Raw genomic sequence first — 23,293 nt, forward strand, 5'->3', positions numbered from 1 at the left:
AATGAAAAAAAAAAAAAAACCAAGTTATTCAGGCAACAAACAGCACAATGAATAGAATAGTACCTCACATCTCATTCCTAACATGAAATATACATGGCCTAAATGCTCCACTTAAAAGGTGCAGAGAGACAGAATGTACAAGAAATCACCAATCAAGTTTCTGCTATCTTCAGGAGTCTCACCTATCACATAAGTGCTCACATAAACTTAAGGTAAAGGGGTGGTAAAAGATATTCCATGCAAATGGACACCCAAAGCAAGCAGGAGTAGCTATTCTTATATCAGACAAAACAAACATTAAAGCAACAGCAATTTAAAAAGACAAAGAGGGACATTATATAATGATAAAAGAACTAATCCAACAGGAAAATATCACAATTCTATATATACATGCACCTAACACTGGAGCTCCCAAATTTATAAAAACAATTACTACTATACCTAAGAAATGAGATCGACAGCAACACAATGATATTGAAGAACTCTGATACTCCACTGACAACACTAGACAGGTCACCAAGAGAGAAAGTCAACAAAGAAACAGTGGACTTAAACTATACCCTACCACAAATGCACTTAACAGATATTGACAGAACATTCTACCCAACAACTGCAGAATATACATCCTATTCATCAGCACATGAAAAATTCTACAAGATAGACTGTATCATAGGCCACAATTAAGAAAACTGAAATTTTATCAAGTACTCTCTCAGACCACAGTGTAGTAAAATTGGAAAACAACTCCAAAAGGAACCCTCAAAGCCATACAAATATATGGAAATTAAATAACCTGCTCCTGAATGATCATTGGGTCAACAAGGAAATCAAGATGGGAGTTAAAAAATTCTTTGGGCCGGGCGCGGTGGCTCACGCCTGTAATCCCAGCACTTTGGGAAGCCAAGGCAGGCAGATCATGAGGACAGGAGATCGAGACCATCCTGGCTAACATGGTGAAACCCCATCTCTACTAAAAATACAAAAAATTAGCTGGGTGTGGTGGCGGGCACCTGTAGTCCCAGCTACTCAGGAAGCTGAGGCAGGAGAATGGCCTGAACCCAGAAGGGAGAGCTTGCAGTGAGCCACGATCGTGCCACTGCACTCTGGCCTGGGCAACAGAGTGAGACTCCATCTCAAAAAAAAAAAAAAAAAAAAAAAAAAAAAAAAAAAAAAAAAAAAATTCTTAAACTAAATGATAATAGTGACACAATCTATCAAAATCTTTGACATATAGCAAAAGCAGTGCTAAGAGGAAAGTTCATAGCATTAAATGCCTACATCAAAAATTTGGAAGAGCACAAATAGACAATTTAATGTCATGCTTCATGGAACTCAAGAAACAAGAATAATCCAAACCAAAACCCAACAGAAGAAAAGAAATAACGAACATCAGAGCAAAACTAAATTAAATTGAAACAAAACAAAACAAAAAAATACAAAAGATAAGTGAAATCAAAAGCTCATTCTTTTAATAGATAAATAAAATTGATAGACTGTTAGTGAGATCAGCCAAGAATAGAAGAGAGAAGATGCAAATAAAGTCAATTAGAAATGAAACAGGAAGTATTCTCTGGAATATAGAGAATCACTAAGGGGTCCTCTCTTCCATTCTCTCCTATTGAGTATACACTTTTTTGCTAAGACTGTTTCTTAATTACCTATTCTTGCTGTAACAAATTACCACAAACACTGTGGTTTAATGTAATACAAATTTATTGTCTTGTAGTTCTTGGTGTCAGAAGTTGTGATGGTTATTTTCACATGACAACTAGTTTGGGCCACTTGGTGCCTAGGTATGGTGATCAAACGTTATTTGGATGTGCCTGTTAGGGTATTTCTGGATGAGAATGACATTGGAATAAGTAGACAGTAAAGCAGACAGTACTCTCTAACGAGTAGGTCCCATCCAATCAGTTGAATCAGAATAGAACAAAAAGGCTGATCTTCCTAAGTGTAAAAGGGAACTTCTCCCTGTCTGCTTTGGGCCAGGACACAGGTTTTTTTCTTGCCTTCAGATTCAAATGGAAACATCAGTTCTTTCTGGGTCTTGAGCCTGCTAGCTTTTGAGCTCAATTTACGTAACTAGAGCCTTTAGACAGAGTTGCACTACAGCGTTGGTTCTTCTGGGACTGTCTGCCAAAGACAGATCTTGGGACTTCTCAGCATCTGTATTAACATGGGCCAATTTCTTGTAAAAAAATTTCTCCCTTTCTTCTCTCTCTATATCCAAATATAGGTAGCAAATGAAGGGGAGTAAATGATGAGAGAAATCACTTAATGGATACAATGTACGTTGTTTAGGTGATGGATACTCTAAAAGCCCTGACTTCACCACTAGGCAATTTATGCACTTGGACCTCATAAATTTATGCCAAAAAATGACATAGAATATATTTACTTATTTGACTAGCTTGGAAAATAGATGTGTCTTTCTAAATTTAATACTATACAATATTGATTGAACAGGGTGTGCACTTTAGTGTATGGTTAACATGGAAAAAACTACCCAGGCTCACCAAAGCACTATAATTCAATTTTATGCATTTACAATGACACAATATCAACTGACCAAATAGAGTTCATTTACACAGCAGATTAGTAGCAGCTACCCTACAAAAAGTAAGGCAGAAAACTCCCAGAGGTCAAAAAAGAGAAATAATGTAATCTCAAATCTAACCTTGAAGCTGTTTTATTTCCAACACCTGCTGTTTTTACGCTCAACACTAGTTCCCCAACTCTAAGTTCTGATTATATTTGCAATCCTTCCACTCAGCCGTTCCAGGCTGCCTTCCATTTTTCCTCTTTCTTCTCTCCTCTCCCCTCCCTCCTTTTTTTGACTTCCTAGTTCTCTCCAGCACTTGAGCACTAGCTCTCTCTCTCTCTCATACTTGCTTTCATGTAGAGGTGAAAATCAAAAATTCACTAAAAGATCTTCAAGATGTCTTCAAAACAAGGAAGATTTTTTTCCCAACAATTAGACATTATAATGTAGCGTGTTAGGTCTAATATATTTAGACCTAACACTAATTAGGTAATTAGTAATCACGCTAATTACTTTATTAGTACCTGGGCTTCCACCAAAATAACTATTCCATTTATATCCCACCTTTGAGTGACTAATAGGGCCATTCTGTTGACTTTCTCTAAACAAACGAAATCTGCTCCAACATAACTTGCTGCCTCTGCTCTTATGAATGATTTAATAGCAGGAAGAAAAAAAAATCATCTCATAAATTTTGGGAAAATAAAGCAGGAAAGAGTTAAGTAATCTTTTTAGTTTTTTTTTTTAATTTCATGTATTATTTTTACCCAGAAAGTTTGAATTTATTTCTTGAGGCAATAGCCAGGGACAGAAATATTTATAACAGTAGTATGCAGAGACCTGACCTCAGAAGTTAACATCCTTCATTAAAACTGGCAAAGATGCACACAAAAGATGAGACAAGAAACTAGGATATCCTAAGATTAAGAATCAAAAGACATCTTCATCAAAGTGATAGAAATTATTTTCACGTTTTAAAATTTAGTCCAAACAAACTATTATTTATTATAACAGGACAAGATTTTTTTTAAATCTTAGGGTACAGGTTAGACTCTTTTCCCCAAATGAATTACTATAGGCTCAAGAAGTTGCAGCTCAGAGTTTTTTTGGTCCTTGTTAAGGTAAACAAAAGCTGTGCTCTCTTTGAAAGAAAACCACTCGTTAAATGTACCAGTCTTTACAGTGCCTGAGGGTATCGAATGATTGAAAGATAAATTGTTCATCCAACACAATGCTAGGGTTAAGTTGAGGAGAGTTAGACACTTGTCTTGGGCACCAAACTTGAGAAATTCAAGAAAATAGTTCAGATACATCATATTTGAGTGAAACACTTTAAAAATCAAAGTCAAGGAGAAAAAAAAATGATGAATAAAATATAAAAAATAAAGATAGGATCTGACATTACCACACAGTGGTGAATCCTGAGGAAATTAGAAAAATGTTCAGTAGCATAAGACAGGGCAAAAAGAAAAAAGAAAAAAATGTGCCCCTGTATACATGTCTTTATACTTTTTTAATTTTTAATTTTGTGGGTACAAAGAAGACATATTTATTCATCAGGTACCCGTTATATGTTTTTTTTTTTTTTCTTTTTTCTTTTGTTTTGTTTTTAAGATGTGGCCTTGCTTTGTCACCCAGGCTGGAGTGCAGTGATGTGATGATAACTCACAGCAGCAGTTTTGGGCTCAAGCAATCCTACCACCTCAGTCTCCTAAATAAGTGGGACTAGAGTCACCACACCCAGCTAATTAAAAAGAAAATAGTTTGTAGAGAAAGGGTCTCACTCTATTGCTCAGGCTGGTCTCAAAATCCTGGCTTCAAGCAATCTCCTGCCTCAGCCTCCCAAAGTGTTAAGATTGCAGGAATGAGCCACTGAACACAGCTTATATTTTTTAATTTTTATATGTTTCCATAACATTAATGTAGCCTAAAAGTATTGAAAATTAAAATTAGGTGTATTAGAACTCACATTATTTTAAGGTTAAATATTTTATTTACTCTAATTCTTTTTTTTGTTGTTTTTAATTTTTTTCCAAGTGTAGATTTTGAAAATTTTATTGATGAGCATGCTTTCATTAAAACCAGGAAACTAGTATAACATATACATGAGAACATCTTTTCTTTGGCTTCAAGATTCAGTACATCTTGGCATAGGGCTGTCTTTATTTAAAATGTTTGTATCTTAACATTTTAAAATATTATAGTAAAATTGTATTTATATGGATTATTGAAGTTTTTTTTTTTCATACCCCTGTAAATCTGTACCCAAGGCCTCACTTACATCAACGTAGTCTTGAATTTGAAGACAGAAAATCTCAATAATACTGAAAAAATATGACAGTAGGCACTAATTATTGAATGCTTAATGTTTAAACCAAGATCAACCACCTTTATAAATGATAGTAATAGTATGGGCCTTTAAAAGGAAATATTTCTTTCAACATAAAGTCAGAAAACACGTAACTAATTAACCCATGATGGTTATTGAATCTCCTATAACTCACAGATATGCTAATGTTGTCTACTGACAAGCCCAGAGAAGATTTTTTAGTAAATCACTAAGGACTCATCCCAAATCATTTACAAACACATGTGCACATACGAAGGAGTCTAACCATATTTCGTCATTCCTTTCTCTTGTATTGAGCATTTCTGATGTACTTGCAGTTGGTTCCTATGAAAGATAAAAAATAATAAAATATACTTTTATGTTTTTAAAAATTCCATGATTATGAGTTCAATCAAACTTCTATTATTAATTGTAGTCCTCACCTCCAATTGGGATACAAATAATCTATGATCGAGGAATTGTCTTTATCCCTCTCCTCATCTGTCAACAATAGGTGCATTTGTCTTTAATACGTGTGGCTTTCATTACAGATTTCCCTTCTGATTATTTCTGATTACATATTAATAACCCAAAGGTTCATTATCATTTAAGTGCATAGTTTTACTAAAACTCATCTGAATATTTATTATTATCATTATTGCATCTGAAATTATTTTTATTCTGGGACTATATACATATGTCAACATAAGTTGCCTATGAGTATTAATATATACTGTAGGTCTGGAAAATTAAAATATATTTACCTTAATGCACCTTTTCCAAGCATGCCTGCATTGCATTTCTAACCACTTGAATAAAGCTAACCCACATCCCTTAATTTGCTGCTCTATTCACACCTGTATTTTCAGTGTCTTTCAAAGCCTCAGATTGAAAAACAATCTTTCTTAATGCATGGCCAACCACATGGAATTAAACTAACCCATGCTGAGTTAGTCCCATGCTGTTGGAATGGTATATCTAGCTCACATAAAAAAGAAAATCATCTTGCTTGTACATTGCTTTTCATAAATATGAGAGATAATAAATAGACAAAATAGAAACAGAAATAGACAAAACCTGGAACACATCCTGTATTAAAATTGCCACAATTTACAGCTTATTGCTGGCACTGAAACTTTAGAGAGTCAAATTACATTGTTTCATGCCCAACACATTTCCCCGGATCTTTCATTAGAATCTGCCAAAAATGCTTATGGCCAAACCAGACACATCTGCTGAGTGCCCAATTTGCGTTCTTGGCTTTGAGTCTGAACACCTGGTTGTCAGTGATTCCAGCACACTTTGCTTATTTTCCTGGCACCTCTGGGAGGATGATAACCCACAGTGACACTGAAACAGAATTGGATGGTCAGGAAATAAAATTTGAACTCCAAGCTTTCCGGTTGGAAACCAGGGTTCTGTGACAATTTTAATAGACGTTATTGTTCACATTAATTTTAGACTTAAAAAGAATTTAACTGATAATACAGAGTTCCCGTGTACCCCAATCTTGTTTCTTGTATTATGTCTCTTACATTAGTTTGATACATTTGTTACAATTAATGAATCAGTATTCATACACTATTATTAACTCAAGTCCATAGGTTATTCAGATTTCTTTATCTTTTACTTAATACCTTTTTTCTTTTTACATGATTTCTTTCTTTTAAATAAATTTTGAAAGTTACTTGTAGTCCCAGAACAATAATGCAATTTTTGTTATTTTTACATATTTCCTTCATTTTCTACATGGTTATATATAAATTAGTTAAAGTTTTATGAGCATAATGAGCATGTAACAACCACATACACATTTATTGTAATTTTATATAGTTTAGGCCTCCACACAGAAATCTGGGACCTCTACATTAGAGTCGAATGCTTTGCTACTTTTAAACCTCCATGTTCAATGTACAAAGGACCTTTAATAGTGACAATTGCGAAGTACCATTTGGGACCTCACAAACAGGAGACCACTTTTTTTTGTTGTTGTTTAAATTTTATTGATACAAAATAGATATCTATATTTTGTGGTACATGTGATAATTTAATACATTTATATAATTTGTGAACATCAAATCAGTATAATTATAATATCAATCACTTTATATTTTCTCTTTCTTCATGCTAGAAATATTCCAATTACTCACTTCAATATTTTTTAAAATATACAATTGGTTATTATAACTATAGTCAGCCTACTGATCTACAAAACACTAGGTTTTATTTCTGTTTTGAAACAGTGTATTTGCACTCATTAATTAACCTCCCTTCATCTTCCACCAATTCTACCTGGCCTCTGGTAACCACCAATCTACTCTATATTCAAGAGATACACTATGTTAGCTCTTATATATGAGTGAACACATGTCATATTTGTCTTTTTGTGCTTGGTTTATTTTAGGTAACATAGTGACCTACAGTTTCATCCATATTGCTGCAAATGACAAGATTTTATTATTTTTATGACTGAATAATATTCTATTGTGTATATATGCCATATTTTATTAATCCATTCATTTATACTGATGGGCACTGGGGTAGATTCTATATTTTGGCTATTGCAAAAAGCACAGCAATAAACACAGGAGTGCAGATATCTTTCTGATGTATTAATTTTCTTTATTTTGGATAGATACCCAGTCATGGAATTGCTGAGTTTTATGGTGGTTCTATTTTTAGTTTTTTGAGGAACTTTCATACAATTTTTAATAGTGGCTGAACAAATGTACATTCCCATCAACAGTGGAAGACAGGTTCCCTTTCTCACCATCCTTACCAGCATTTGTTATTTCCTTTCCCTAAATAAAAGTAATTTTAAGTGAGGTGAGATGATATCTCACTGTGGTTTTGATTTTTATTTATCTGATAATCAGTGATGTTGAACATTTTTCATATATTTGTATGTCTAACATAAAGACACTTGATGCAAACGTTCATTGTAGCCCTATTCACAATTACAAGGACATGCAATCAACCTAAATGCCCATTAATGACAAATTGGATAAAGAAAATGTAATTTGTATATGCCATGGAATACTATGTAGCCATAAAAAAGAATGAGATCATTCTTTTTAACTCCAAGCTTTTATGGGAACATGGAGGTTCTTATCCTTAGCAAACTAATGCAGGAACAGAAAAACCAAATACTGCATGTTCTCACTTTTAAGTGGGAACAAAAGGATAAAAATTGATGAGCACAAAGAAGGAAACAATAGACACTGTTGTCTACTTGAAGAGGGAAGGTAGGAGGAGGGAGAAGAGCAGAAAAGATAACTATTGGGTACTGGGCTTAATACCTGAGTATTGAAATAGTATGTGTGACAAAACGACATGTCTACCTATGTAATAAACCTTCACTTGTACTCCCAAACCTAAAACAAAAGTTTTTCTAAAGAAGTGTATTCAGATTGTTTGCCAATATCTTAGCCGGATGATGATGATGATGACAATGATGATGATTTGCTATGGGGTTATTTGAACTCATATATTCTAGTTACCAATCTCTTGTCAGATGGGTAATTTGCAAATATTTTCTCCCATTCTGTGGGTTGTCTCTTCACTTTGTTAACTGTTTCCTTTGCTGGACTTTTTAGCGCAAAGTAATCCCATTTGTCTATTTTTGCTTTGGTTGCCTGTGCTTTCGAGGTTGCATTGAGTCTGTAAATTACTTTTGGTAGAATTGTCAATGCAAAAATATTAATTCTTCCAATACATGATCATGTCTTTTCATTTTTTGTGTCCTCCTTAATTTTTCACATAGGTATTTTATAGTATTATTTGCATAGATCTTTCATTTCTTTGGTTAAATTAATTCTTAGATATTATATTTTGTAGCTATTGTAAATGGGATTGCTTTTTACATTTATTTTTCAGATTTCTCCCTGTTGATGTATGCAAATTCTACCAATTTAGGTATGTTGATTTTGTATCTTGCAATTTTACTAAATTTCTTTATCAGTCCTAACATCTTTTTTTTTTTTTGTGAAGTCTTCAGGTTTTTCTAAATATAACATAACGTCACATGATTTGAAATCTTTCTTTCCCATTTGTATGCTCTTCAATTTTTTCACTTGTCTAATTGCCCTGACCAAGATTTCCAGTATTATCTTGAATAAAATAACACTGGACTCCCTTGTCTTGTTTTATATTTTAGAGGAAAGGCTTTAAACCTTTTTCCATTGAATATGATGTTAGCCATAGGTTTGTCATGTGCAGCCTTTATCATTTTGAGAAATATTTATTCTACCCAGTGTGTTAAGGGTTTTCCTCATAAAGGGATGTTGAATTATATTAAATGCTTTTTCAGTATCTGTTAAATTTATCATATGGTTTTGTTATTGGTTCTGTTAATGTGATGTATCAAGTTTATTGATTTGCATATGTTGAACCATCCTTGCATTCCTGGGATGATTCTCACTTGATCATAGAGAGTGATCTTTTTAAATGAATTTGGTTTGCTAGTATTTTTTGATGATTTTTGAATCTATCTTCATCAGTGATATTGGCCTAGAGTTTTTTGTGGTTGTTGTGTAAGTTAATACATACTAGTCAGCTATTAGGTAGAATGCCTCTCTGGTGGTATTAGTCTAATATTTTTCTCATGATTTCTCATGGGTTTTGCGGAGGAAGAGTAGAGAAGTAAAGTACCATTTTCATCAAATCATGTCATAAGTACATACTATTAACATCATTTATAACTGTTAATATTGATCTTGATCATTTGGCTAAAGTTGTGTTCATCAGATCTCTCCACTGTAAAATTCTCAGTTACCCTTTTTTTCCTCTCTTCTCAAACTGTACTCACAAAAAGCACTAAATGCAGTCCACACTTAAAGATAGGGGAGTTGTGCTTGCCTTCATTTAGGATTGAATACCTACATAATTTTTTCAACTTTTACGTTAGATTCAGAGGGTACATATGCAGATTTGCTACAAGGGTATATTGTGTGATGCTGAGGTTTGGGATGTGATTAAACACATCATGCAGGTAGGGAGCATAGTACTCCATAGGTCCATAGGTATCTTTTTTAACACTTGATCCCTTCATCTCTGCTCTTGTAGCCCTCAGCTTCTTTTGTTCCCATCTTTACATCAACATGTACCCAATGTTTAGCTACCACTTATAAGTAAGAGCATGTGGTATTTGGGTTTCAGTTTCTGTAATAGCTAGTTTAGGATAATAAGCTCCAGGTGCATTCATGTTGCTACAAAGGAAACATTTAATTCTTTTTTATGGCTGCACAGTGTATGTATGTACTATGTGTATGTGTACCACACTTTCTTTATCCAATCCATTGTTGATAGTTACCTAGGTTGATCCATATCTTTGTTATTGTGAATACTGTGGTGAACATACAGGTGCATGTGTCTTTTTGGTAGAAAGATCTCCTTTGCTTTGGTTATACATCAAGCAATGGGATTTCTGGGTCAAAAGGTAATACTATTTTTAGTTCTTTCCTAAATCTACAAACTACATTCCACAGTGGCAGCACTAATTTACATTTCCACCAATAGTATACAAGTATTTGCTTTTCTCCGTAGCCCTGCCAATATCTGGTATTTTTTTACTTTTTAATAATAACCATCCTGACTAGTGTGCAATGGTATGTAATTGTGATCTTTATGTGCATTTGTCTGGTGAATAATAATAAGAAGCATTTAAAAAATACTTTTGTTGTGTCCTGGTATTTTTTTTGAGAAGTGTCTATACTTGTCCTTTGCCCACTTTTTAATGGGGTAATTTATTGCTTGTTGATTTAAATTGTTTATAAATTCCAGATATTGACTGTTATCAAATCACTGTTTGCAAATATTTCCTCTCATACTGTAGGTTTTGTGTTTCCTCTATTGACAATTTCTGTTACTGTGAAGAAGCTCTTTCATTTAATTATGCCCCATTTGTCTTTTTTTTTTTTTAATTGCAGTTGCTTATGAAGGCTTGCTTCTAAATTCTTTGCCAAGACTAATGTTGAGAAGGGTATTTTCTGGGTTTTCTTTTAGGATTTTTATAGATGGAGTTCTCAATGGATAAGAAGACTTCCATCCTTTTTAAGTTATTTTTTGTATATGGTGATAGATAGAGGTCCAGTTTCTTTCTTCTACTTACAGATAGTCAGTTATCCCAGAACTATTTACTGAATAGAAATTTCTCTCCACATTGCTTTCCTTCTTGACTTTCTTGAAGATCAGGTAATGTAGATATGCTGCTTTCTTTCTGGGTTCTCTATTCTGTTCCATTGTTCTATGTGTCTGTTTCTGTACCAGTACTGTGCTGTTTTGGTTACTGCAGTCTTGTAGTAAGTTTGAAATTAGGTAATATGATGCTTCCAGCTTTGTTCTTTTTGTTTAGGATTGCTTTGTCTATTCAGGCTCTTTTTTTTTTTTTTTTTTTGGTCCCACATGAATTTTAAAATAGTTTTTTCCTAATTCTATGAAAAAATCGCATTGGTAGTTTGGTAGGAATAGCACTGAATCTGTGGATTGCTTAGAGCCATATGAACATTTTAATGACATTAGTTCTTCCAGTTCATGAGTGTGAAATGTTTTCCCATTTGTTTGTGTCATTCACAGTATTTTTCAGCAGTGTTTTGTAGTTCTTGTGGAGATTTTTCATGTACTTGGTTAGATGTTGTATTAGTCTGTTCTCACACTGATGCAAATAACTGCCCCAAACTGGGTAATTTACAAAGGAAAGAGCTTTAATTGACTCACAGTTTTGCATGGCTGAGAAGGTCTCAGGAAACTTATAATAACAGTGAAGGCAACTCTTCACAGCGCAGCAGGAAAGTGAATTAGTGCCAGTAGGTGAAATGCCAGATGATTATAAAACCATCAGATCTCGTGAGAACTCCTTCACTATCATGATAACACATGGGGCTAACTATCCTCATAATTCAATTAGTTCTCCCATTGGGTTCTTCCCATGATACGTGAGGATTATGGGGTTACAATTCAAAATGACGTTTGGGTGGGGACACAAAGCCTAACCATATCAGATGTATTCCTAGGTCATTTTTTGTCACTATTGTAAATGGGATTGTTTCTTGATTTGGCTCTCAACTTGAATATTATTGGCATATGAAAATGCCACTGATATTTGCATATTTATTTGCATCCTGAAACTTTACTGAAGTTGTTGAACTGTTCTAGGAGAGTTTTGACAGAGTTCTTTAGGTTTTCAAATTATAGAATTATATTGTCAGTGAAGAAAGTTTGACATTTTATTTTCCTATTTGGATGCCTTTATTTCTTTCCGTTGCCTGATTGCTCTGGCTAGGACTTACAGTACTATGTTGAATCAGTGTGGTGACAGTGGGAATTTTTGTCTTGTTCCAGTTCTCAGTGGGAATGCTCCCAGCTTTTGCCCATTCAGTATGATGTTGACTGTGGGTTTGTCACAGATGGCTCTTATTATTTTGAGGTATGTTTCTTTGATGTCTACACTCATGAGGGTTTTTATCATGAAGGGATATTGGATTGTATCAAAAGCTTTTTCTGCATTTATTGAGATGAGTATGTGGTTGTTGTTTTTTACCTCTGTTTATGTGGTGAATAAAATTTATTGATTTGTGTATGTGGATCCGTCTTGCATACAGAGAATAAAGACTACTTGATTGTGGTGTATTAACTTTTTTATGTGCTATTGAATTTGGTTTGCTAATATTTTGTTGAGGATTTTGTGTGTAGATTCATCAAAGTTATTGGCTTGCAGTTTTCTTTTTTGTTGTTGTGTTGTTGTCAAATTTCGATATCAGGATAATGATGGTTTCATAGAAGAGTTAGGAAAGAGCTCCTCCTCCTCAAATTTTTGGAATAGTTTCAGTAGGATTGGCATCAGCTCTTCTTTGTAAGTATGATAGAATTTGGCTTTTAATTAATCTGGTCCAGGTCTTTTATGGTTGGTAGATTTTATTAAATTGCTAATTTAATTTTAGACCTCATTATTGGCCTGTTCAGGTATTGAGTTTCTTTGTGGTTCAGTCTTGGGAGATTGTGTATATCCAGAAATTTATACAATTCCTCTAGACTCTCTAGTTTGTGTGCATAAAGGTATTCACGGTAGCCTGTGAGGACCTTTTGTATTTCTGTGGGATCTGTTATAATGTTACTTTTGCCATTTCTGATTGTGCTTATTTGTATTCTCTCTCTCTCTCTCTCTCTCATAGTATAGTTGCTTTATAGCACCTGTAGACTATGTATTTAAGTGTGTTTTCATGGTAGCAGATACTGTTTTTTCATTTCCATGATTAGAACTCCCCTAAGGATATCTTGTAAGGCTGATCGAGTGGAAAAATTCCTTTAACATTTGCTTATCTGGAAAAGATTTCATTTCTCCTTAGCTTATAAAGCTTAGTTTGGTGAGATATGAAATTCTTGGTTGGAATTCATTTTCTTTGAGGCTGCTGAAAATAGGCTTCCAATCTCTTTTGGCTTATAAGGTTTCTGCTGAGAATTCTGCTGTTACACTGATGGTTGTAGGTTTGATATTTTTACACAATCCCATGTTTCTTGGAAGGTTTGTTCATTTTTTAAAAAAATATTTTTATTTATTTTTGTCTGGGATAATTGAAAGGACTGGTCTTTGAGCTCCCAAATTCTCAAATTCTTTCCTCAGCTTGGTCTAGTCTGTTGTTAAGGCTTCTAACATATTTCCACATTCCAGTAGTAAATGTTTTAATTCCAGAAATTCAGTTTGGTCTTTCTTTCAGTGGCTATGTCACCTTTCAACTCTTGGATCTTTTTACTGGCTTTCTTTGATTGGGTTCTAACTTTCTCTTAAATGAGCTTCTTGCCTTCCAGATTCTGAATTCTAGTCTGTAATTACATACATTTCAATCTGGTTGGAATCTATTCCTGGGGAGCTAATGCAATCCTTTGGAGGCAAGGAAACATTCTGATTTTTAATTGCCAAAGTTCTTGCACTACTTCTTTCCCACCTGATAGGGCTCGTGTTTATCTTTTTGAATTTACTGTCACTTGGATGGGGCTTTTTGCAGATGTTGCTTAAAAGTAAAAGCTAGCCAATGGGCTCTCAGCTGCAATTCTCTTGTATTTCAGTGCATTCCCAGTGCTGTGGGGAGGGGAATATGAGGTGGTGAGAGATTACCTCCTCACCATGTCCATTCATGGGCTTAGACAGAGGCCTGTTCTATCACTTGCACCACACTTGCATTTCCTTAGCTCAAAGGGGGCCCCTGCTGGGCTGCAACCACCCTTCTTTTATGGGCAGCCTAAGTCAAAGGTTATGTCACCACGAAACCTGCAACTTCCCGGGGTACCCAATGGTACTCTGTGCTTGGCAGAGTCAGAGTGGGCTATTGGGTATGTCTGTAGCTGATCTGGTGATGTGGTGGGTAAAGGGTTGAAGATCCCTGGGCAGTGTGGTGGTGCTACATATGTACAACTTGTGTGATGCTCACAGCCCAGAATATTTTGCCCAGAAGATATCTGTTGGAATCGCCAGCTCATGCATCCTCAACTGTGTCTCTATCCAGTGTCTGGCCCAGGAAAAGACCTGACCGGCTAGTTTTGCTCTCAGATTGCTGGACTGTTCTAAATGTGCAGGCCGTGGAGCTCCCTTGGGCAGAAGCTCTAGCTGGCTAACAGACTACACCCTTCCCATACCAGACTTACAAAGGGAAGGATGCCCAGCTCCTTTGCCACCACATGACTCTGTGCCTCACTTCTCTCACTATTCTGAGAGTGAGGGCTCCTCTCCTGCCCAGGGTCAGGCCACACATATCAGCTCAATACCTCTGGACTGTATGCTCAAACCCTGGGAGGTTGGGACTGGGCCTGTGGCTTTGTCATCTGGCCCATTGGGGTCAAGCACCAGCCATGGTAGGGGGGCCCAATTCTTCCCCCACCCATGAGAAAACACTCAGACAGGGCAGTGGAGGCTTTGCTATGTGCACCTTCTTGTGGAAGCAGTCAGACAAGGTCAGTGGGAGGAGCCAGTAGACAGGTGGACACACAGATTAGATGTGCCCTGGTCCCATGGGAATCAGAGTCCTGATCTCTTCTAATTGGGCAGTCAGCAGGGGCTAGAGTCACTCAACACAAGATAGAAAGCCTTGTGGGATGGGGACCATCTTGCATAGCTGCTGCTCTCACATAACATTCTGGGCTCTGCACAGGTTCAAGTTCTGCCTTTGCCTACCCTCTGGGCAATTCTCTTTGCCAATTCAAATGTCTATGGGGATCATGGGATCTCTTGTAGCTAGAATCCCAGAGGTTCATGGTGGGAGTCTGATGTCCTGGAGTACCTTCACTCACCCCTTTCTTAGGATCTGTTCAAGATAGGGATCCAGTCCTGGCACATGCTGACTCCATGCAGATCTCCCAGTTTCTTCCTTCTTCAACCTCAGTATCTACATCGCTCCCTATTGACTTCAGTGTTTTCTCTCAAAAGATATGTTCAAAGTGTGAGGGTTTGCTCAATACTTTGGATATTTTGGTTTGTTTCAGTGGAAGGGGCATTTCTTGGCTGCATCTAGTTAGCCATCTACTCCCTGCCCTCCATAATTTATTTTTAACTCTTGTGCTTAGGAGTTTTGTTTCTTATCCATCATTTATTAATTTATTCAATCATTTACTTATATCTCTATGGATTCAGGGATATTTATTTTACATTTGTGAGTTATAATCAAATACTGCTTAGTTTATTTGGTTGATCAAATTGTTCCAGCTTTGGCCATTGGGAGCCCTTAAGATTGGCTCCTGAGCACTTTTCACATACCCTCATAATTTTTTTAGCATTTTCTCTCTGCTACTATAAGATATTCCAGGATCATCTCAGAATCATATTTTCTTCCTTAATCCTACAGCAGCCATTTCTCCAACGATCCTTGAAAAATAACACTAAAGTACCAGTGTTCAGGTGCTAGGTGTGCTCATTGCTATATGGATGTCATTACTTTCAGGTACTCTCATGATTATAGACTGAAGAAATATATGTGTGCATATAATAAACCAAATATATATACATTTTAAATAACTATATTGTAATTGCAAGTATCTGTGTCTATGTTAAGTTAAACACAAGTTCTTACTGATATCTCTGACTCTTATCCATAACAACATGGATCATTCTAGCCTCCTGCCCCTGCTTGAAATGTAAATTTCTTTCAACAGTTAGAAATTTGTCTCCCACCATCCACCATTCATTAACTTAATTCTTCATTTCCGGTGTACGTGTATAGCATTTTCAGAATTGTTAATCAATAGTCCTATGGGAAATGACCTTCACACTAAAATATTTGTGTGCAGTTTTTTTTCTGGTTTATTCCTTTAGTTTTATAGGTTTTGTTTTTGTGAAATAACTTAGGCCATCACTTTTTCTTCCACCAACTTTAGTGATGCTTAATTATTAATACAGTTAGATGCTCTTGTCATGGTCTGCAATCTTTCCTGGAATTTCTCAAATTCTTACATGATTTTTAGTTAATCTGCATATATTCAGGTGCATTCATTGTAAATTTCTATAGGTGTTTATCAGTATATAATCTCATGCATCAGCCACTAGAGTACTTACACAAAATAGTTTCATCACCCAACAGAGATATTATACTTCCTAACCTTCTCTGACTCTCTTACCTCTGGCAACTATTGACCTTTTCTTTTAATTGACTCTATAGTTTTGTCTTTTCCAGAAAATTATATAATTAGGATCATATGGTATGTAGCCCTTTCAGAATCACTTCTTTCCCTTTGCAGCATGCATCTAAGACTCCTCCATATCTTTTCGTGGCTTAATAGCTCATTCATTTTTTTCACTGAATACTACTACAGTTTTATCTATCTACTTATTGAACGGCATCTTGGTTGCTTCCAGTGTTTGGCAATTATAAATAAACTGCTGTAAACATTGGTGTGCAGAGTTTTGTGTGGATGTAAGTTTTTAACTCGGTCGGGTAAATACCTAGGAGTATGATTACTGGGTTGTATGGTCTGACCGAATTTAGCTTTGTAAGAAACTGCCGACAGTCCTCCTAAGTGGATGTGATATTGGGTATTATTACAAGCAATGGATATATTTCCTATTAACCAATATCCTTGTTAGCCTTTGGTATTGTCGACTTTTTGAGTTTTAGCCAGTCAAATACGTATGCAATGGTAATCTTTTTTCTTTTAATTTGCAATTACCTAATAAAAGTAATATTGATGATCTTACATAAGTCTGTTTGCCATCTGCTTGTCTTTATCGGTGAGGTGCCTGTTCAGATCTTTTGTTCGTATTTTAATTGGGTTGTCGTTTTATTGTTGAGTTTTCAGAGTCCATTGTATATACAATTTAGGATACAAGCCCTTTATCAGATATGTATTTTGCAAACAGACTCTCTCAGTCTGTGGCTTGTGCTTCAGTTATCTTAAAGGTCTTTTGTAGAGTAGTTTTTAATTTTGATGAGGTTCAACTTACCAATTTTTTCTTTATAGACCATGCTTTTGGTGTTGTACCTAAAAATTTATTGCCAAACTCAAAGTCACCCAGATTTTCTCCAGTGTTATCTCAACAAGTTTTATAGTTTGTGGTTTACATTTAGGTATATGATCAATTTTAAGTTAATTTTTTTGTGAAAGATGTGAGGTCAGTGTGTCTAGACTTATTTCACATGTGGTTGTTCAATTGTTCAGGCATAATTTTTTGAAAAGACAAACTTTTCTCTTATCGGATTGCCTTAGCTCCTTTTTAAAGATCAGTTGACTACATGTGTTGTGGGCAATTTCTGGATTCTTCATTCTGTTCCATTGATCTATGCATCTATTCTTTTGACAATAACAAGCTATCTAGATCATGGTAGCTGTACAGTAAATTTTGAAGTTTAATAAAGTCAGACTTTCAAGTTCTCAACTTTGTTTTTCTTCATTATTGTGTTGGCTATGTTGTGTTTTTCACTTTCTATGTAAACTTTAGTATATGTATTTGGTTAGTCTGGCTAGAGTTTTATCAATTTTATTGAACTTTTAAGGAACCATTTTTATTGGTTTTATTTATTTTTCTGTTTTATTTTATTTATTTTCCTGTTTTCAGTTTTGTTTGTTACTGTTCTAATTTTTTTTCTGCTTGCTTTAAGCTTAATTGCTCTTTTTTGGTAGTTTTTCCAACATGAAAACGTATTGATTTTAGATATTCTTTTCAAATTTCTGTCTTCATTCTTATGAATTTTCTTCTCACTACTTGCTTTTACTTTAGCCAAAACATTCTGATATGCTATATTTGTATTTAATTCAAAACCAATTGGTAGTTGGTCTAGATCTTAATATATATTTTTTTTTTTTTTTGCTTATTACTATTATATTTCTTTTTTTTATTATTTTTTACCCCCCTTATTCCAGGGTACATGTGCACAATCTGTGTATACTTGTTAATCCACACTTTCCTTAGATGTGTGTTGTTTAATCTATAAGCTTTTGAGGGAAAGTTTCTAGCAGCCTTTCCATTTTTTATTTCTATTTGATATGATTTGACTGTACCCCACCCAAAGTCTCATCGTGAATTATAATCCCCATAATCAAGGGTGGAACCAGGTGAAGGTAATTGGATCATGGAGGCAGTTCCCCCATGCTGTTCTCATGATAGTGAGTGAATCGCAGGAGAGCTGATGGTTTTATAAGCATCTGAAATTTCCTGCTTGCACTCACACTGTCCTGCAGCCCTGTGAAGAAGGTGCCTGCTTCTCCTTTACCTTCTGCCATGATTGTAAGTTTCCTGAGGCCTCCCAGGCCATGCAGAACTGTGAGTCAATTAAACTTCTTTCCTTTATAAATTACCCAGTCTTGAGTATTTCTTCATACCAGAGTCAGAATGAACTAATACAATAAATTAGTACCAAGGTAATGGGGCACTGTTATAAGGATACCCAAAACTGTGGAAGAGATTTTGGAACTGGGTAACAGAGGTTGGAACAGTTTGAAGGACTCAAAAGAAGACAGGAAAATGTGGGAAAGTTTGGAACTTTCTGGAGACTTGGAGGGCTCAGAAGACAGACAGATGTGGGAATGTTTGAAACTTCCTCGAGACTTGTTGAATGGTTTTGACCAAAATGCTGATAGTGATATGACAGTAAAGTACAGGCTGAGGTGGTCTCAGATGGAGATGAGGAACTTGTTGGGGACTGGGGTAAAAGTCACTCTTGCTATGCTTTAGCAAAGAGACTTGTAGCATTTTGCCATTGCCCTAGAGATCTGTGGAATTTTGAACTTGAGAGAGATGATTTAGTGTATCTGGAGGAAGAAATTTCTAAGTGTTCAAGGGGGAGCAGAGCATAAAAGTTTGGAAAATTTGCAGCCTAACAATGTGATATAATAGAAAACCCCATTTTCTGGGGAGATATTCAAGCCAGTCACAGAAATTTGTGTAAGTAATGAGGAATGGAATATTTATCACTAAGATCATGGGGAAAATGTCTCCAGGGCATGTCAGAGACCTTCACCCCAGTCCCTCTCATCACAGGGCTAGAGGCCTAGGAGGGAAAAATAGTTTTGTGGCCCTAGAGCCCCCATGCTGTGTGCAGACTTGGAACATGGTGCCCTGTGTCTCAGTTACTTCTGCTCCAACCATAGCTAAAAGGAGCCAAGATACAGCTCAAGCCATTGCTTCAGAGGGTGCAAGTCCCAAGCCTCAGAGGCTTCCACTTGGTGTTTAGCCTGTGGGTGCACAAAAGTCAAGAATTAAGGTTTAGGAACCTCCACCTAGATTTCAGAGGATATATGGAAATGCCTGGATGCCCAGGCAGAAATTTGCTGCAGAGGCAGAGCTGTCATGGAGAACCTCTGCTAGGGCAGTGTGGAAGGGAAATGTGGGGTTGGAGTCCCCACACAGAGTCATCCCTAGGGCACTGCCTAGTAGAGCTGTATGAAGAGGGCCACCATCCTGCAGACCCCAGAATGGTAGATCTACCAACAGCTTGCACCATCAGCCTGGAAAAGACACAGAAGGGCAGAGCTGCTGAAGGCCATGGGAGCCCACCTCTTGCATCAGTGTGACGTGGATGTGAGACATAGAGTCAAAGGTGATCATTTTGGAACTTTAAGGTTTAATGACTGGTCTATTGAATTTTGGACTTGCATGGGGACCGTAGCTCCATGGTTTTGACCAATTTCTCCCATTTGGAATGGGTGTATTTACCCAATACCTGTTATCCCCATTGTATCTAGAGAGTAACTAACTTGCTTTTGATTTCACAGCCTCATAGGTGGAAGGGAATTGCTTGTCTCAGATGAGACTTTGGACTTAAACTTTGGGGTTAATGCTGGAATGAGTTAAGAGTTTGGGAAACTATTGCAAAGGTATGATTATGATTTAAAATATGAGGACATGAGATTTGCGAGGGGCCAGGGGTTGAATTATATAGTTTGGCTGCGTCCCCACCCAAAATCTCATCTTGAATCGTAATCCCTGTATTCCCTACTTGTCAAGGATGGGACCAGATGGAGGTAATTGGATCATGGGCGCAGATTCCCCCACACTTTTCTCATGATAGTAAATGAGCCTCAGGAGATCTGATGGTTTTAAAAGCACCTGGCATTTCCCGTGCTTGCACTCAGTCTCTCCTGCAGCCCTGTGAAGAAAGCTCCTGCTTTTTCTTTGCCTTCCACCACGATTGTAAGTTTCCTGGGGTATCCCCAACAATGCAGGACTGTGAGTCAATTAAACCTTTATAAATTACCCAGTATTTCCTTTATAAATTTCTTCATGGCAGTGGGAGACCAGATTAATACACTAGTTTAACTCCATTTTGGTCTTAGATACTTTGTATGATTTCTATAAAGTGTGTCAAGGTGTGTTTCATGGCCCAGAATGTCGTTTACCTTGGTTAATGTTCCATGTGAACCTGAGAAGAATATGTATTCTGCTGTTGTTGAATCAAATATCCTATAGATGTTAATTGGATCCAGTTGATTGATGATGTCATTGAGTTTTACTATATCCTTACATATTTTGAGGCTCTGTGGTTAGGCACATGCACATTAAGGATTCTTATGTCTTCTTGGAGAAAAAAACTCTTTAATAATTCAGTAATATCCTTCTTTATCCCTGATAATTTTCCTTGCTCTAATATGTGTTTTCTCTGAAATTAATATAGCTACTTCAACTTTAACACTTTCGTGTGTTAGCATAGCCTATCTTTCTATATACCATTATTTCTTAAACTGTATCTTTGTATATAAAGTTAGTTTCTTTTATGTTTTTACTTTTGTTGTGTTTCAGTATCTGAAATTTAGAGAATATAATATCAAAATTAGTTTCTCCTCAAGATTTTGTTAATGTACTCTGATAGTTTCTGTTTTTTTAATTGGTATATTTAGACCATTGATATTTAAAGTGATTATTGATATTGGATTAATATCTACCTTGTTTATTGTTTTTTGTTGCCTCTGTTCTTCATTTCTTTTCTTGTCTTTTACACTTTTCTGCTATTTTGGTTTTAATTGAGTATTTTATGTAATTCCATTTTCTCCTTGCTTAGAGTATCAATTGTACCTTTTTATTTTACTTTTTCAGTGGTTATTCTTGTGTTAGCAACATGCGGCTCCAACTAACCCAAGTTCTCTTTCAAATAACACTACCCTGCTTCATACGTGGTACAAGTGCCGTATAACAAACATTCCCAGTTCTTTCCTTCTATCTCTTACAATATTATTGTCATTTATTTCACTTATCCATAACTGTAACCATTAGATTGTTATTATTATTATTAACAAACTTTTATCTGACCAACCAATTATGAATATGAAAAATAAAGGATTTTCTTTTACTTTTTTTCCTCTAACATTCTTTCTTCATGTATATCAGAGTTTCTGACCTATGTCATTTCCTTTTCCTCTGAAGAAACATTTTTTAACATTTATTGCAAGGCAAGTCTAATACTGGTGGGTTCCCTTAGTTTTGTTTGTTAGAGAGTTTTATTTCACCACCACTTTTCATGGATAACTTTGCTATATAGAAAGAATTCTAGGTTGCTGGGGTTTTTTCTTTAAACACTTTAAATAATTCAATCTACTCTTGTCTTGTTTAGTGGTATCTATACTTTGGTATCTGTCAATAATTTTGGAAAATACTTAGCTATTGTAACTTCAAATATTCCCCGTTCTTTCATTTTTCTTCTTTTAATATTCAAATTCCATGTTGTATTAGTCTCTTCTCTTGCTGCTATGAAGAAATACCCAAGACTGGGTAATTTACAAAAGAAAGCGGCTTAAATGACTCAGTTTTGCAGGGCTGGGGAGGCTTCAGGAAACTTACAATCATGGCAGAAGGGGAAGCAAACATATTCTTCTTTATGTGGTGGCAGAAGAGAAAAGTACTGAGCAAAGCGGGAAAGCCTCTTATAAAACCATCAGATCTCATGAGAACTCACTCACTATCATGACAACAGCAGCATGGGGATAACCGCCCCCATGATTCAATTACCTCCCACTGAGTCTCTCTCACAACATGTGGGGTTTATGGGAACTAAAACTCAAGATGAGATGTGGGTGGAGACAGAGCCAAACTAGATCACATGTATATTACACATTTTAATTGTCTCACAATTCTTGGATATTCTGTTCGATTTTTTGAATTCTTTTTTCTCCTTTCAATTCAACTGGAGAAGTTTACATTGCCATATTGTCAAACTCACTGATTCCTCAGCTGTGTTCAATCTACTGATGAAAACATCAAAGGAACTCTTCATTTCTGTTATAGCGATACAGATTTTAGCATTTTATTTTATTTGTCTTAGATTTTTTATTTTTCTGTTTACATTACTATTCTTTCATGTTTTCTACTTTTACCATTAGAGCCATTAGCATGTTAATCATAATTATGTTGAATTATCTATTTGATAAATTCAACTCTGTGTAGTATCTGGGTCTGGTTATGATGTCTGCTTTGTTTCTTCAGTCTGTGCTTTTTCCTGTTTTATAGTATTACTTCTGATTTTTTATTGAAAGTGAACCTATGTATTGGGTAATAGGAATTGAGGTAACTATATCCTAAGTGTGAGGTAACTATATCCCACTGGCTAGTAGCTGGTCTCTGTTTGATGTTTCTTCCAGCCCTGGGTGGTAGAGGCTCCAGTTTCCTCTAGAGCCTTGGTGTTGTCGCTATTGTATTGTTTGGTTTTTTCTACCCCATTGCCTTTGAGTTTTTCTGTTAACACCTTCTTGAATTAAATCTGTATCTTTCAGCTCTTTTAGTTGTAATTCACCATTATTATATGGATCCTTCTTGATGTAGCAGTAAAGAGTTGACTTTGGTTAGTGTTTGATAACATTATCATTAAATTTCAGACATTTAGTGAGCCTGCTTCCCTGGGCTGTGACTTTCAGAATTGTTTCTTAGCTTGATTCTTCTTCTTTGAAACAAGAAAGCTAGAGGGGTTTAAACTTAATTAATTATCTTTCCTTAAGGTAGATAAGTTTCTGGTAAATTT

This window comes from Rhinopithecus bieti, unplaced genomic scaffold (genome assembly GCF_001698545.2).
Source record: "Rhinopithecus bieti isolate Rb0 unplaced genomic scaffold, ASM169854v2 scaffold_8307, whole genome shotgun sequence".
NCBI classification, from domain to species: Eukaryota; Metazoa; Chordata; class Mammalia; order Primates; family Cercopithecidae; genus Rhinopithecus; species Rhinopithecus bieti.